The sequence below is a fragment of the Humulus lupulus genome, chromosome 1 (assembly GCF_963169125.1).
Source record: "Humulus lupulus chromosome 1, drHumLupu1.1, whole genome shotgun sequence".
NCBI classification, from domain to species: domain Eukaryota; kingdom Viridiplantae; phylum Streptophyta; class Magnoliopsida; order Rosales; family Cannabaceae; genus Humulus; species Humulus lupulus.
In genome coordinates this window covers 145,678,675-145,694,113 of record NC_084793.1, presented here as the reverse complement: position 1 = coordinate 145,694,113, position 15,439 = coordinate 145,678,675, and positions in this window count along the sequence as shown.

The following is a 15,439-nucleotide window of genomic DNA, read 5'->3' as shown; positions in this document are numbered from 1 at the left end:
GGAGCATGAAGAAGGGGAAAACACTATCCCCATAGACGGTGGGGGAACCCAAATTTCTGCCAGTGAAACCCCCCAGGCAAAGTACCATGGGGGACATAGGCCAACGAATTGTCCCCAGGAGCATAGGCAGAGAGAAGATGAGGGTCATAAGAAAGATGTCGAAGTCCCCCCAAAAGGGTCACCCCCTGGCCTAAGAAAAGGGCTCCATGAGGAGAGGTCAGAAGTGAGAGACGCACCCCCCGCGGTTCCACCGAGGGACACAACCAAGGAGAGGGATCAGCCCGAGAACCCGCAAAATTCCTTATACGAAAAGAGGAGGGGACTAGACACCAAAATGCGATGCCCTCAAGGCAAGATCACCACTGTACTTGGGGGGCACATGGATGGCGGAGAATTCGACCGTGACTCACCCTTCACAAGGGAGATTCAGGCTGAACAAATGCCCACTGGCTTCAGAGAGCCTCGCATGACTCCGTATGAGGGTACTACAGACCCAAAATATCACTTAGACTCCTTCAATAACTTGATGAGGTTAAGGGGGGTCAACAACAGAGCAAAATGTCATTGCTTCGTCGTTACTCTTAAAGGAGTGGCGTACAAATGGTTCAGGAGGTTAAGGCCAGGAACAATCAAGTCATGGCAACAATTCTCTGATGAATTTCTTCAGCAACACCATGCAGCGTGTGACTACGTCATGCCAACTACCAGCCTCGCTAACATCAAACAAGGCGAGAATGAAAGTTTGAAGGACTACATCCATAGATTCGGTATAGAAGCAACAAAGGTGGGATGTTTAACCAAAGCAGAGCTCAAGATGGCTATTACAGCCGGAGTTCGTCCAGGAAGCAAGTTATGGAGTAACATGCTCAAAAGAGAAGTTTCGGATTTGGACGACTTCTTCGACAGAGCACAGAAGTACATACGTGTGGAAGAGGGCCATAAGAACTTCCATGTCGAAGAGAGCGAACCTTCCTCCAGTGGCCATACTACCAGTATGTCTGGGGATTCCATATAGAAGGGGGGCATCGTGCTAGAGGGGTCCCTGACCAAATTAGAGATCGAACGAAGACCATCTAGCCATGAAAGTCTCCACCTGAGGGGAGATCACCTCAAAAGTAGACGCTTGCAAAAAGGGTCTCCAAAGTAGACGCTTGCAAAAAGGGTCTCCAAAGTAGACGCTTGCAAAAAGGGTCTCATAAGTAGACACCACCAAAAGGGGTCTACAAAGTAGACACCTCCCAAAAGGGGTCTCCAAAGTAGACACCTCCAAAAAAGGGTCTCCAAAGTAGACGCCTCCAAAAAGGGTCTCCAAAGTGGACGCTTGCAAAAAGGGTCTCCAAAGTAGGCGCTTTCAAAAAGGGTCTCATAAGTAGACACCACCCAAAGGGGGTCTACAAAGTAGACACCCACCAAAAGGGGTCTACAACGTAGACACCTCCCAAAAAGGGTCTCCAAAGTAGACGCCTCCAAAAAGGGTCTCCCAAGTAGACGCTATCCAAAAGGGTCTCAAAGTAGACGCTTCCGAAAAGGGTCTTAAAGAAGACGCTTGCAAAAAGGGTCTCAAAGAAGACGCTTGCAAAAATAGTACTATGCCTAATGACGAGAAGGACGCTTCTCGCAAGATATAATAAGCGCGCGCGAAGATATATAAAAGGATAACTAGAACCCAAGGGGTCAATATATCCTTACAGGTGCAACTAAGACGCATCGCAGAGAGGCCTACCGAACCCCCTTTTCGCGTGGGTTCCAAAGGACCTCGAACATGATAAATATATAAAAAAAAAAAAAAAGAAGAAGAATAAGAGAATAATAAAAAGGAGCGGAAGAGTCTACAAGAACGCCTAAAGGCCTCCCTATAGACTGGGGGGTAAGTGTGGATGCCGAAAATCCACCAAATAAGAAAAACACACAAAAGAAGTTTCTAGTCCCTTAAAGAAGTAAATAGCTAAGGGGCACCAAGGGCGCCAAGTACGCAATGAAGGCAGAAGGTAATTATAGGCCATCGAAGTGTTAGACACTCGCAGAGATCTAGGCCTCATGAGGTCATTCCAGGCCTCCAAGCTGCATCACCTTGTTAGATGTGTTTGTCATGCACACATGGCCCTTATTCGTGCCCCTCGAAGTTAAGGCCCCAGCCTCGCGAACACCACTCCAGCAGCGCCCCGCGCATGCCAACACCTCATGCGCCTAGCCTTGCCCCGAGGTGTCCCACACCAAGGACCTCACGCCAAGAAGACATTTCGCACCTAGGATGTATCCCATGTCTCATCAAGGCATGCGCCTCGCGCCCCGCGCGCACCAGGGGCCTCGCGCCCATGCGCCTCGCGCCCCGCGCGCACCAGGGGCCTCGCGCCCGCGCGCATCAGGGGCCTCGCGCCCGTGCGCCCATGCGCATCGCGCCCCGCGCACACCAGGGGCCTCGCGCCCCGCGCGCACCAGGGGCCTCGCGCCCCGCGCGCACCAGGGGCCTCGCGCCCCGCGCGCACCAGGGGCCTCGCGCCTCGCGCGCACCAGGGGTCTCGCATCCGCGCATGTGCCTCGCGCCCCGCGCGCACCAGGGGCCTCGCTCCCCGCGCGCCCATGCGCCTCGCGCCCCACGCGCACCAGGGGCCTCGCGCCCCGCGCGCACCAAGGGTCTCGCGCCCGCGCGCCCACGCGCCTCGCGCCCCGCTCGCACCAGGGGCCTCGCGCCCATGCGCCTCGTGCCCCCACGCGCACCAAGGGCCTCGCGCCCCGCGCGCCCATGTGCCTCGCGCCCCGCGCGCACCAGGGGCCTCGCGCCCCGCGCGCTCATGCGCCTCGCGCCCCGCGCGCACCAGGGGCCTCGCGCCCCGCGCGCACCAGGGGCTCGCAATGAGGTATGGCCTTTCCCATGGCCTCGTCCATGGCCTCGTCCATGGCCTCGCCCATGGCCTTGCCCATGGCCTCTCCCATGGCCTCGCCCATGGCCTCGCCCATGGCCTCGCCCATGGCCTCTCCCATGGCCTCGCCCATGGCCTCGCCCATGGCCTCGCCCATGGCCTCGCCCATGGCCTCTCCCATGGCCTCGCCCATGGTCTTGGAGGTGAGAATACTCACTAAGGGCAAGGTACATGCATGAATATGGAATGTGCCTACAAACCTAAAGAAGTCAGAGTACAGATATAGTACCCTTACCAGACAAGTAGTGGGAATGCCAGGAGTGGTTATGCAAGAATAGGAGTTATGGTCCATACGTCTACGGCCATGGGTCAGAGCCGACACCACTACCTCCTGCGCCACTATGCCTGCCACCACGCATTAGACATGGGTACCGACAAGTAGTGGAGACATCCTCCTGACACCTGCTTCTGTACGGGGTGTACGACCACAACCTCTGAAGCCACTCCCCTGACACAGTACGTATGTACCACTTGGTCCCCTGGACCACTATGTATCTAAGGCCATTAGAGCCTACTATAAAAGGAACCCTAAGACCACCTGAAAGGGGGTTGGAAAATTCATTGTAAGGAGAGGCTATTGAGAAATATACCGGGATTTGCTCCATCATTTATCTGTGTCTACTTTTTCTTAAAGTTTATTCTTAGTTCTTACAAAAACCTCACTCGACTTACCTTTGAGTTTTCCGATCTAATTTCGTTGACGAGATTTCACCGTCTACAGAGATCTTCTCGAACGCATCTTCATCCACCGCTTGATAGATGAGGTAGAGAGCTTTCTTGTCCCTCTTTCTTGAATCCCTTAAGGCATCTCGTTGAGCTTGGGAAAGAGCAACATCATCTTGCTCCTTATGACCTTTCTCAACAATATCCCACACATCTTGAGCTCCTAGTAGTGCCTTCATCTTAATACTCCAATCGTCATAGTTGCTCTTGGTGAGCATTGGAACTTGGAAGGGGATCATTCCTCCACTTGCCATTTTTCTTCACAAACCTGGCTCTGGTACCACTTTGTTGGAAAATAAGAAGAATTTTGGAGAGAATACTTAAATGGAAGAAGCTATATTTTATATCTCAACTTGTGTGATTTTTGACTTGGTACAAAATAATGGGATTACATCTCTATTTATAGGACTCTATGGACTAATCTAGAAACATTATTAAATGACTAGCTTCTACATTTTTCTACATAATTCCCACTACTAACACAAGTGAGAGATAATTCTAGAAAATTCAAGAGTACTCAACACAAACAAGAAAACTCTAGAAACTTTAGTAAATATAGGAATAGTCTAGAAACTTTAGTAACAACAAGAAAATTCTAGAAATTAACTATATTAAATCAAGTTTAATATTTCAACATGCCTGTGCCCTCAAGCTGGAAAATAAAAATAACCAGAGTATTCAAAATCACTAGTCAGAACAAAGTCCTTATGCAAAATACTTGGCAATATAAATAAATATATATATATATAAACAGATAAAACTGTAAATGGGACACCGAGAGTTCATGACTTCGGCAAAGCTTGAGAGATTGAGGGAGATGGAGAGAAATAAGGGAGTTAAAGCCAAAATGATGAAAAACTAGGAAGCCCATAAAACCAAAATGATGAAAAATGGGCGGGTGTAAGTGGCGGCAAATCAAAGACATAAAAATTTGGGGGTGGGTATAAAATCACTAAATTGAAAATAACATGTAGTACGTTAGTTTTGATTTTTTTTTTTTAAATATCAGTTCCTTCTTAACATTATGATTTAATATTTTCATTTTATTTATGGTTTTATTCATATGATTTTGTTTTTTTATATCGTGAGGGGATTTTTATAAATATGTTAATTTAACTATATTATTCTTTATATCATCACTAATTTAAATTTTAATATAAAAATTATTATAAATACAAAAGTTAATAATATGAAAAATTTAGAAACAAAAAAAAACTAGTTTTAAAAGTTGTTAATAAATGCATAATTTTTATAAATATATATATTTACATAATTTAGTTTATTTTTAAAATTAAATTATTCATTAATTATATTTTTAGATTTTTTTATTTGAAATTTTGGTGACATATTATAACTGTCGGTATTGGGCTTTTATTAACTGTCGGCGTTGAGGTCGATAGCGACAATTTTTAACTGTCGGCATTGGTCTCGAATTAACTGTCGGCGTTAGGGTCAATAGCGACAGTCAAAAGCAACGGTGACAGTTATTCACTGTCGGCGTTGGTTTCTATGCCTATAGTTTTTAACTGTCGGTGTAGAGTCGCGCTAAGAAATTACGAAAGTCAACAGAGTTGACTGTCATGGTTGGGTGTCGGGAAAGCCCAATTTTGTAGTAGTGGGTATTTTAGTAATATGTTGAATTGTCGGGGGTATTGGAGTATGAGTTATAATTGTGGGGGGGGGGGGGGGGGGGGAATATTAGTGTTTGGAAGATTAGTAGAATTAATTGAGAATTTTAAGTGAAATTCTGAGGTTAAGCGTGGATTGGTGTCATATGACTAATATGCCCTTAAGGATTTAGGAGAGAGGCTTAATAGGCAGGGGCATTATAGTATTTTCCTTGGGGCCTAATTCAAGACTTAGGAAATATAAGTTAACCTCACTCTAAGGAACGGAGTTTTGAAGCTTTGGAAAGATTTCAAGCTTGGAACAATCTTTGGTGGATTTAGAGGCTTGTTGCTGAGGATTGAGGATTGCTAAGTAGGGAAATTCAATTGGGGAGCTCAAAATCAGATGTATGTTTAATTCTCTAAGATTTTGAGTATTATTTTTGGTGTTTATGGGAAATCATTTGATATTGGATTTTTTGTGGTTGTATGTTGTTCATTTGAGTTGCTAGTATTTTTTTTATGATTGCGAAAGGTTGAAATGTTGTTTTGGGAAGGTTTTGGGTCAGTTTGCGATTTCTAAAATCGCAAGTTTTCTGGGTTCTCGAGGTTGCGTCATGGCGCTGCTCTTAATGCGCCACGACCCGCATGAACCCACAGGCTGGGGCGGTTCTTTGAATCGTCTTAGCACCCAACGCCTTATGGTCTACACCACGACACATGTCTAGGGAAATGGTTTATTACACTATGACTTGTTGAGGGCTGCGACGCTTGTGAGGGGCGTCGCGGATCAAATTAGAGTTTTTTGAAAAATGAGGTTTTTGAGTACGGGAACTCAAACCTAAATGCTAGGGAACGATTCTACTACCCGTTTTAGTAGAATTCGGGGTCCCGAGGGCTAGGGCTTAGTTTAGAAACCTTTATTCGCTCGTTATTGATGTATATTCGCTATTATGTTTGTGGCTAGGGTACCACTAGGGATCGGAAGGGGATCATTCTTGAGGTTCATTTCTATTTACCAAGTGCTTGGACCAGAGGTAAGACAATTGTCTCATGCACCTGGTGTAGTGCTTGAGCCCTTGATTATAAGGCACGGGAATTACTGTGTCATGAATTCATTTATAGTTGAATGTCTGTTGTGTTTGAATCTATGATGATATACTTGTTGTTAATGATTGTTCAGTTGGGAGATCGTTATCGGCTTGGAGGTTGTTATTGACACTACATGGTAATGTAGGCCGTAGTGGCGGGGCCAGGTCGTAGTGGTGGGACCATTACATGGATGCGATGTGCATCTATTCAGCATGAGTCTTCATACTTGTTAATTATCCACGTATATATGGTTATGATTTATAAAGTATGTATTTGATAGGAATTCTTATTTGAATATTTATCTTACTTTGTTAAGTTTTCTTGATGGCCTTGGCTCACGGGTGCTTTGTTGTGGAGGTAAGGGCAAAGAGTAAATTGGACCAGCCATGAGTTGGAGAGCTTCAGGGCCGGTGTGTACATATATATCCTGCTCGATCACGCACGACTGGGATTGCTTTGGAGGAATTAGTGTTAAACCATGTTTTGCCGCTTTGGACGACTAGTTTGTATCTTATTTGCCTGTTATCTATCTTTAACACTTTTTGGGATCGCGTGTATAAACTAAACACTTTTAAAAGGAAATGATCACTTCTTTGTCCAAAAATTTTAATATATAACCCTTGTTTAGTTTTAATTACACATTTAAGTCCAAATGACTTGATTAGCAGGCTAAGCACCATTTCAAACACACTATGTAACAGTCTTAGCTGGCCTTAACGGCCTGGAGGTCATTATCGGCACTACATGCGTAATGTAGGTAGTAGTGGCGGGGCTAGGCCATAGTGGTGGGACCATTACATGGATACGATGTGCATCTATTCAGCATGGGTCATCATATTTGTTGAATTATCCACATATATATGGTTATGATTTATAAAGCATGTATTTGATAGTAATGCTTATCTAAATATCTGTCTTACTTGGAGTTTTCTTGTTGGGCCTTGGCTCACAGGTGCTTTGTGGTGCAGGTAAGGGAAAGAGTAAACTGGACTAGCCATGAGCTGTAGAGCTTCAAGGGCAGTGTGTACATATGCAGCCTGCTCGACCGCCACAGTCTGGATTGCTTGGGAGATATTAGGGTTGAACCCTTTGCCGCTTAGGATGACTAGTTTGTATCTTATTTGTCTTTTATCAGTCTTTGAACACTTTTTGGGATTCCGTGTGTATACTAAACATTTTTAATAGAAAGTGATTACTTTGTTGGCCAAAATTTTTAATACCTAACCCTTGTTTAGTTATAATTACACATTTAGTCCAAATGACTCGCTTAGCGAGCTAAGCACCATTTTCAAACACACTCTGTAACAGTCTTGGCTAACCAGGGTATTACAACTTGGTATCAGAGCGGTCTAGGTTTATGGGTTCCTAAAGATTGGTTGGGCATGTACACTTGTGGCTAACGATAAGCTCGACTCATTGTTCGGTATCCAATAATGTGGTTATGGGTTTAATTGCTTAATTAAACATATGTTCCTTATCTGCATGCTAGAATAGAAAGCATGATATATATATACATCATGGGAGCAAGTCCTATTTATTGATGCATGAATGTTATAAACTTGTGTTATGGTATTACTACTGTATGTGGTTGTTGTGTTGTTTGGTTCTGCTCGTGGGATAATTCTGGATGTGATCATCATGCCTAATAGGTTAAGTCATTGACAGAGACATATTCAGAGGTTATGTACCCCAGGCAATCAATTGGATCAGGCAGAGTTAATATCGAGGCTGCATATGATAATCAGAGCCGAAACCCTCCATCCGCCCCCTAAAATTGGCAGCAGATGTTTACTAGTATGCAGGCAAGATGGTAGAGGCAAGAGGAAGAGATTAGAAGGTTGAGGTAGCAGGTTCGGCAAGAGAATATTGCTCCTCTTGTTTCGCCGGTTGTGGGTCAACCTAGGGTTGGGAATAGGTGGGAACCACTAGTTGAGAGGTTCCAGAGACAATACCCTCCAGCCTTCGACAGAGGCCTAGATCCACTCAGAGCTGAGCAGTGGATGGGCATGATTAGCTCCATCCTCGACCTTATTAGGGTTACAGGAAAATGATAGATTGGTATGTGCCACGTATATGTTACTATATGACGCTCGAACTTGGTGGGAAGTTGTATCCCAGACCAGGAACGTTGTTATCATTGGCTGGGAGGAGTTTAGGCAATTATTCAATGAGAGATATTATAATGATGCAATTCATGCAGCGAAGATAAACAAATTTATGAATCTAGTTCAGGGAAAAATGATAGTAACATAGTATGCCATTAATTTGATGGGCTGGCCAAGTTTTCTTTAAACTTGGTGTCATCTGATGTGGCTCGGAGGGAGCGATTTGTTCGAGGGATGAATTTTAGGGGAGCTCAGGGCGTCAGAATCGCCCTAGTATCTGAGGTTTTTACCTATGCTCAGGCAGTAGAGAAGGCACTTACTGTTGAGGCAACATAGGATGAAATAAAAAGGGAAAGTGTCGTAGGGCACGACGCTTGGAGAGTGGTACCATTGTGTACATGATTAGGTAAGGGTGGAGGTCCCATTGAGTAGAAAAGAAAAGACTATGACGTATTTGGCACCCCTAGGATAGAAAGAAGATTATGAGGCACTTAGAATAGCCGACAGGGCGAGGGCAAGATGTCAAAGACCTACCCAAGTGCATTCGGTGCAGGAGACACCATTTGGGAGAATGTTGAGCTAAGACATGTTTCCTATACGGCATGGTGGGTCATTTTAAGAGAGATTGCCCGCAAATGGGAAAGAATGAACCAAGGGAGGACAACAATTATGTTCCGATTTGAGGGGGGTTGCTTTGTTACAGACGGAGGCTGAGGTTATTTCCTCCATGGCGATATGTCAGACTCTAGTATTTACTACTCTTTCATGGTAGGAGTTTATTTTGAATTTAGGCATGTAATTGTTTATTTTGTAAGACTATAGTTGAATAGAGTTGATTTTTAGGGTTACCTATGTTGTGGACAATGGGGGTGTTATCGCCTATTGAGAATTAGTAGCCTCTAAAGGTGGAACTGGACCATTACCGATAGAGGTGAATAATAGAGAATGGTCTATGGACCTGATAGAATCAACAGTGAAAGAGTTTGATGTGTTATTGGGTATGGATTGGTTGTCCGAGTGGGAATGATCATGCATCATGAGAGAAAGATGGTAATCTTTTGAGATTGAAGGAGGAAACCTGCTTGTGATTGCGGGCGTTCTGAGCAGGCTTCACAATCCAATGACCTGGGTATTAAAGGTTAGAAATATATCCCAAGGAGGATGCGTGGAATTCCTAGTAAGTGTGGTGGATATCACGAGGGTTTCATAGGTTGGATCAAAGGGTCTACCGTGATTTCCATCGCATTGGGAGATTTAGTTTGTTATTAATTGACATCAGGGCTAGAGTCAGTATTCAAGGCACTGTATAAAAGGGCACTAGCTGAGTGGAAAGAATTGAAGGTTTGGTTGAAGGGGTTAATTAAATTGGGGAGTTATTTAATCGAGCTTCTCACTACGCGATACGTCAACACCATTTGTTAAGGAGAAGGACAAGTCATTGAGGACATGTATCGAGTATGGATAGCTATATAAGGTAATTGTCAGGAATAAGTATCCATTGCTAAGGATTGATGATTCGTTTGACCAGTTGCAAGGTAAGACAGTGCTCCTAAGAATTTACCCTCAATCTGGTTATTACCAACTAAGGATTGAGGAAATAAACATTTTAATAATTACCTCTCGCACTAAGTATGGAAGTCGTGGATTTTTAGTGAAAACCTTTGAACTGACCAATGCTCTAGCGACTCGCGTGGATCTAACAAATAGAGAGCTCAAGGATTATTTGGACAGTTCATATTTTGGATTTTTCGAGAATGCTTTGGCCTTCTTCCAGCCAAAGGCAGAACACGAGTGGCATCTTTGATGATATTACAAAGACGAAGGAAGCATGGATTATAGGTAAGGTTTCGGTAGGGATGAGTTCAGATTTCTTTGAGTCATGGTTGGTGTCACATTATGGGAATGAGGTGATCAAGCCTAATTTAGTTAAGATCAAAGTGGTAAAGGATTTGCCAAAGGAACACTTTAGAGGTTAGAAATATTGCAGGACTGGCGAAACACATATGCATTTACTTGAAGCATCTTCAAAGACTGTGATACCCTGGATTGAAGTAACGTGATGACCTGAGGTTTTGTTGAGCTGATGGATGCAAACCAGGTTTCCAAAAGTTAAAATAGAGGTTGATTATCGTGCCATGGTATCAGTATTTTCATGTGGTGGACCGATATATGAGGACGACATAGTGGATACTGTCTTGGTTGTTTAAGAATGAGTGATTCATAGTGTTTGGTGGCGCGACAAGGCAGGGAATAGGATGTGTCCATGTGTAGGTTGGAAAGATGATGACTTACGTTTCATGAGGGTCAAAAGAATAAAAATATAGATATTTTACACGGATACCTCAAGTTGGAAAGGTCCAAACTAGGTGTTTGATTCGAAATAGACTGCATCTAAGTTAGTTGAGGAAATGACTAGAATTAGCATGAGATTTGTATTTAACAATCGGCAAGTATAACTTTATAAACAGTAAGATACAGAATGACAATCTTATTGGAATGTTGAAGGACCCTACTAATTCCTGGATATAACGAGCATGGGGTGGTATAAAAATCCATCCAGAATTTCAATTTTTATGCTAGCATCTACTGGAACATGTATCTGATTCTCTATCTTAACATGGATAGGATGAGATAGAGAATCAAATACATGTTCCAGTGGATGCTAGCATAAAAATGGAAATTCTGGATGGATTTTTATACCACCCCGTGCTCGTTATATCCAGGAATTACGAATGGGTATCAAGACCTAAAATTTGTATACCGGTGGCTAAGTGCCTAACCTTTCAGCAAGTAAAGGCTAAGTACCATAGGCCAGCGGGGCTACTATGACCCTAGGACATTCCAGAGTTAGTATGGGTGGATATAATAATGAACCTTATGGATGGATCGCCTTGGATTGTGGGAAAATGATTTTGGTATGAGAAGTTGCGACTCGATATACTAAAGTAACACACTTCTTGTTTGTGCGCATGAATCATAATATGAATTAGTATATGTGAAGGGAAATCGTACATCTCTGTGGGGCACCGAAGTCGAGAGTTCAAGAATGAAACCCTATATTTATTTCCATGTTTTAGAAAAGCTCAGAAAGGGCGATGGGTATAGGATGGAGATTTAGTAATACTTGTTATCCTCACCCAGGTAGGCAATGTGAGAGGATAGATTAGATATTAGATGTTATGCTTTGGGCATGTAAGTTTTAGGGACACTGGAGATGGGAGATAGAAATTATTATGGTCCTGGAATGGTTCAGAGGACCAACGACGTTACTAAAGATCATTAGAGAAAAAATATTCGCTTTATTGAAAAGACATAAAATCGACGTAAATTCAAATATAGGAACCGTGGAGTTCCAGGGTTGAAGATTTTACTTCTCCAGGTATTGTTGATCCAAGAGATAAGATAATTTGGGGAGAAAGAGAAATTGGGCTCTAGGTTTGTTAGGCCTTTAAGTTCTTGACAAGATTTAGGCCAGGGGCCTATAGATTAGCCTTACCCCAACATGGGTGGAGGTTCATAGGGTGTTGTAGGTGTCAATGCTAAGGAAAGAGTTATTGAGCGCTATACTTGTTGGGTTAAGAGACCCTGGAATTTCCGTGAGATATATCATGTGAAGAAAATCCAGTGAAGATTCTTAATGGAAAGGATAAAGTCTTAAGGAATAAGACTGAAACCTTAGTAAGAACATTATAAAGAAATAACAAGGCAAGGAAACGACTCAGAAGTTAGAGTCAGATTTGCGGGACCAGTATCCCGAGAGTTTTGAATAAATTTTGAGGATGAAATTCTTATAAGGAGGGATAGTTGTAACGTCCCGAATTCGCTAATAAGGCTTAGTGCCTTGATTATTGGGCCAAGAGGGCATAATTGGATGTTTATGTGTTAATATGATCTAATTGTGATTATATATGTGAATCATATGAGTTATTCCATGATATGACTATTTACGCATGTTTAAGTGAGTTAAATGTGCTTATAGGCCCGTTTCTGTTAAAAAAGGCCATTGTCGTAATTTTGATCCACTGAGGGTATATCTGTAATTATATGTGCTTTATGAGTGAGACCACATTATTATGTTGATATATTTGAGATATGTGGCACGAGACAATCCTAGTGAGCAATTTGGCAGAAAATTCACATTGGGGATTAATACCCGACTCGAGGTGAGCCTAGGAGTATTTTACCAAGGGTGAGCCTAGTAATTTGGTGAATTACCTGGGGTATTGGAGTATGCATTATAATTGGGAGGAAAAATATTAGTTTTTGTAAGATTAGTGGGATTAATTGGGAATTTTAAGTGAAATTTTGAGGTTTAGCGGAGATTGGTGTCAAATGACTAATATACCCCTGAGGGCTTAGGAGAGAGGCTTAATAAGCAGGGGCGTTATAGTCTTTTCCTAGGGGCCTAATTCAATACTTAGGCAATCTGAGGTAACCATACTCTTACGTTTTCTCATTCTCTCCCTCTCACTCTACTTGGTTCTAAAGAAGGGACTTTTGAGGCCTTGGAATTATTTCAAGCTTGGAACAATCATGGGTTGATTTAGAGGCTTGCTGTTGAGGATTGAGGATTGCTAAGCTAGGGAAATTCATTTGGGGAGCTCAAAATCTAAGAGGTAAGTTTAGTTCTCTATGCTTTTGAGTATTCTTTCTGGTGTTTATGGGAAATCATTGGATTTTTGGTTTGGGTATGTGTTGGTGGTTTTTGGGTTGTTGTATGTTGTTAATTTGAGTTGTTGGTATTGTTTTGATGATTGGGATAGGTTGAAATGTTGTTTTGGAAGGTTTTGGGTCGGTTTGCGATTTCTGAAATCGCAAGTTTTCTGGGTTTGCGAGATTGTGTCGCGACGCTATTCTTGGTGCACTGCGGCTTGCATGAACCCAAAGGTTAGGGCGATTCTTTTAATCATCTTGGCATCGCAGCACCTTGTGGGCTGCATCGCGGTGCATGTCCAAGGAAATGGTTTACGACTCTCTGACTTGTAGAGGGCCGCGACGCTTGTGAGGGGCATCGCGGATCAAATTGGGATTTTGGCCAAATAAGGTTTTTGAGTACATGAACTCAAACCTAAATGCTCAAGAAGGATTCTATTACCCAGTTTAGTAGAATTCGAGGTCCTGGGGGCTAGGACTCAATTAAGAAACCTTTATTCGCTCGTTATTGATGGTTATTCGCTATTATGTTTGTGACTAGCGTACCGCTAGGGCTCGGAAGGGGATCGTGCTCGAGGGTCGTTTGTATTTACCTAGTGCTTGGACAAGATGTAAGAAAATTGTCTCATGTACCTGGTTTAGGGCTTGAGCCCTTATTATAGGGCACGAGAATGATCGTGTCATGAATTCATTTATAGTTGAATGTCTATTGTGTTTGAATCTATGCTGATATACTTGCTTGTAATGATTGTTCAGTCGGGAGATCGTTATCGGCCTGGAGATCATTATCGGCACTACATACGTAATGTAGGCCATAGTGGCAGAGCCTTATCGGCCTGGAGGTCGTTATCGGCACTCCATGCGTAATGAAGGCTGTAGTTGCAGGGTCAGGCCAGGCCATAGTGGTGGGACCATTACATGGGTGCGTTGTGCATCTATTCAGCATGAATCGTCATACTTGTTGAATTATTCACGTATATATGGTTATGATTTATAAAGCATGTATTTGATAGGAATTTTAGGCCTTGGCTCATAGGTGCTTTGTGGTGGAGGTAAGGTCAAAGAGTAAGTTGGACCCGCCATGAGTTGGAAATCTTCAAGGGCGTTGTTTACATATGCACCCTACTCAACCGCCACGGCCGAGATTTGCTTAGGAGGAATTAGGGTTGAACCCTGTTTTGCCACTTAGGATGACTAGTCTGTATCTTATTTGTCTTTTATCATTCTTTAAACACTTTTTGGGATCCTGTGTATAAACTAAATACTTTTAACGGAAAATGATTACTTTGTTGACCAAATTTTTTAATACCTCACTCTTGTTTAGTTTTAATTACACATTTGAGTCCAAATGACTTGCTTAGCAGGCTAAGCACCATTTCAAACACACTGTGTAATGGTCTTGGCTAACCAGGGCGTTACATTGGTAGTATCGACTATCCCACTCTTGATCATCATAGCATCTATGTGTGTTGTTTGATAACTACTACTGGCTTCTTGATCATTCATCCTTCTATATCTTCTATGAGGATGACCATAATTGTGTCCAGCATGTCGATGTGAACAGCCTCAGTTTTGGCTAGCTGGTCATTCATTCCTTTATTGTCAAAATTGCTGCCCAGCAATAGGATTAGGAGGCTGGCCTCCCCATGAGACTGCACACCCTGGTTTTTCATTAGCATGCCTTCTAGTTCTAGACACTTATCTGGTGTAGCCTTGCTCTCTATTGGGAAAAACTTGCTCATCTTGATGAAGTGGTTGCTGCACTCTTGGCTGAGCCCCTTGTTGGAGTGTTGACTCCGAGTTTACCCAGGGGGAACTACTTGGTCCTGAGACCATATGGTTGAATAGGTTTTAGGACCTGACCAGCTGGTCGTCGGGCTTTAGAATTTGCCTGACCAGTGTTTTCAAGCTGCAGATTCACTAGTCGGGGTCTTGTTGCTTGATTCCATGACAAGACAACCTCTAAAAACCCTGTCGCCTCTGCATTGCGATGGTCAGCTTCCTCTTGATGGGCCTCAAGGGCTCGTTGCCTTTGATCCATCCAAGCTTAGAAATCTTATCTTTGTTTATTGAGGGGTTATGCTATAGCCTCTCGAATTGTTGCATGACTCTCATGCATGGCAACGAATTGTTATTGCATTTGTCTGATCACTCCTTTGAGCTACTCAATGTTGGGGTGTAAATCCTCCCCTAAGTCCAAATGGGGCTCATCATGTCCAATTGTTGCTAGTGGTGGTAGGTGTCCAGGAGGAGGAACCTAACGAGTTAGACGTAAAGGAGGGATCTGACTGCTCGAGGAGCGATCAGGATGACCAATGTTAGGGTTCCCCCTTGTGGG